Genomic DNA, 2812 nt, shown 5'->3' with positions numbered 1-2812 from the left:
GAGGCCTCCAGCAAAAACGGAAACATTGACTTACCGGAATTCTTCACAACAGTATCTGAAGAGAAGAACACATTATCTGTAGATAAGTTATTTTCTGTAAGATAAGTGTCGCTTAAGTCATTGTTTCAAGCACGACTTGTTCTTCCTGGGGTGCTTGTTATGGCCAAGTTGATTTTGCTCCCTCCACTTACAAGTGCTGGAAACTTGAGGGCAGCTTCCTTCCCTTCCATGGCAATGCCTAGTTATCAGAAATCTTATAAAAGCAGACACCACGTTTCATGTAAAAGTGAGAGTCGAATGAAGTCAAATGACATTAGTGGGCCCTGTATTTTTTAAAGCTATACAGTTGTTTCAGTGTCAACTTTTATACATACTTCTGTGTATGTAGACACGTCTTCACGGTTTACACTTTGCATTTGTATCTGCTGGGCTGGATTAAGCTTTGTTGTGATTGTGACCAGTACACATATTCAGGCCATGTTAGCGCTGTCTTATCACATCACTGATTAGTTGTAATAAACGTTCGACGTACACCACTGTAGTGTGTTTTTATCTTTCTCTTTGCAAAAGTTTGTCAAACTATGGGGAGCTGCTGAAAGAATTTTAAATTTTTCTCAGCAAAATGTCAAAAATTCACCTCCACGTGAAGGTGGATGCTAAAAGCACACATAAGACAAATGATGGAAGATGTAAGTTTTCATGTACTTCAAGCTCACTAAAGAATAATGTGGCTTCCAAGCTGAGAGCTTATCTACACATTTATTTTCAATCAATAAATGCTGCTTTTAAAACCTTGATGCAGCCGACTTTTCTACTTTCTGAATGAGCAACTCTCATTGCTCCAGGTAATCAAAGCTACTGCAAATCAACAGAACCCCAACCCTCGCCCCACCCCCAGAGGTGCTAGCACGCTCCCCAAACTAGCACCTAACATAAGCCACAACTCAAGCTTTGATTGTGATCGTTACGGGACCTCTTCCTAACTGCAGATGGGAAACTCCACATACTGAAGTGAGACTATTCAAGAATAAGACATCAACTACCATCGGATTCCTAGTCCGCTACACAGATACTTGCAGACATGGAGCGTCTCCAGCACTCGTCTGATTTGTTCACTGAACACAGGCCTCATGGGCTTCTGCTGGTACTATAGAGCTGGAATGTTTAAATCATAAAGAGTAATCAGGTTATAAGTTTAAAAACATTAATACATTTAAGTTCAAGATGGACATTTATCACAATAATGAACCAGTTAACTGGTTTAAAACTCCCTCCCCCCCCAACACACACACACCATAGCACCCATGAACGTTGGAGGGAAAGCGCCCATCATCTCATTACCTTGAGCACAAGCTGGTGGTTACCCTGTTTCGTTTTCCGTGACCTATGAAGGCTATTCAACTTGGAATACCACCTTTAATTATTCATATCTTGGCTGTATTTAGGGAAGTACTGAAAAGTACTGGATTCAGTGAGAGTTATTCAGCATTAGTGAATCCAGTGGGTAATTACAGACATTTTCAATTATTTTTAGGATAAAGCAAGAATTTAAAGTTGAACACATCAATTTTAAAGTAAAATGATATCTGGAGCATACTCCCTTTTATAGACTACATATTAAGAACTCTCCCTTTCAACAGCTAACCACTTATTCAGAAATCCCAACATTGAAATTTCTTTTCCCTGTTAGCTTCAATACTTTGTGCATCCTCAGGCCCTTATTTCCAAATCCCAAGTTACCAAAAGCCACATACTCTGAAATTCAAGATGTCCAGCATGGCAATGGAAAGGTTATGAAGAAAATTAAAAACGTATAAGGAAGCATAATAAGTATAAGCATCTTTTCCTTTTTATGATCTGAAATCTAAGAATATTTTTTCCCGTAAGCTTTTTTTTTTTTTTTTTTAACAAGTTTCTCTGACCACTTTTTCTTTTTAAGTGAGAATTGCTTTAACACTAGGGAGATGCAGTAGCAATGACCATAATTTTCCTGAAAATGACATAAGACCTACCTCTATATGAACAGCTCCCCAACACACTATGAAAAAGATGAAGCCCCTAATGGAAAACCTCCAGCTGAGGTGGGGCTGTGAATATGGGACAGGATGGAGAGGAAAGAAACCGACTTTACCCTCTAAGTACTTTAAAACAAAAGGAATTTTAAAGTCAAAAAGCTGCTCGCCTATTGTATGTAGGAAACCCCAAGAGATTATTAATAAAGAGCAAACAACCAAATTTCACAGGCATTATATACAGGAAAAGTGGCGGGCTCAGCCAATACATACAGAAACAAACAGTTCAACATAAAATTTACCAAACCGGCAAAGATGCACTTGGCGGTGTGGGAACAGCAAAACTTGTTGTCGAGAGAGTAAATTTTTTGTAGCCTTTCCGGAGGGGCAATTTAGAAACACTTCAGGAGTCCTATCTCTTGATGTAACAGAATTTATCCTAAGGAAACGGTCAGAAATGTGTGAAAGTATTTAAGGAAATCCACAACAGGACTGTTTGATTAGCACTGGATTCTTTAATAGTGTGAAATTAAAGATAATTTAAAATCCAACAATAGGGACATGGTTGAATTAATGGACAGGTCCACACTGCGCAGTTAGAAAAAGCAGCAGCTTGATGAAATAGGTTTGGCGGAGGGGAAAAAAGCATTTTCAACTGCAGCCATATGTGATCTCCGTGTTAAAAAGGAAAACACGTGTACAGACGCAGAAGAGGAGGAAAAAAAGACATAATAAGCGCTGCTCCCGTGTTAACATTCTCACTAGAGGCTAGGATTACAGGTGATTTCCATGTTATCTGT

The sequence above is a fragment of the Lontra canadensis genome, unplaced genomic scaffold (genome assembly GCF_010015895.1).
Source record: "Lontra canadensis isolate GAN:19392208 unplaced genomic scaffold, GSC_riverotter_1.0 scaffold116, whole genome shotgun sequence".
Classification (NCBI taxonomy): domain Eukaryota; kingdom Metazoa; phylum Chordata; class Mammalia; order Carnivora; family Mustelidae; genus Lontra; species Lontra canadensis.
Note: the sequence above shows the minus strand (reverse complement) of the source record.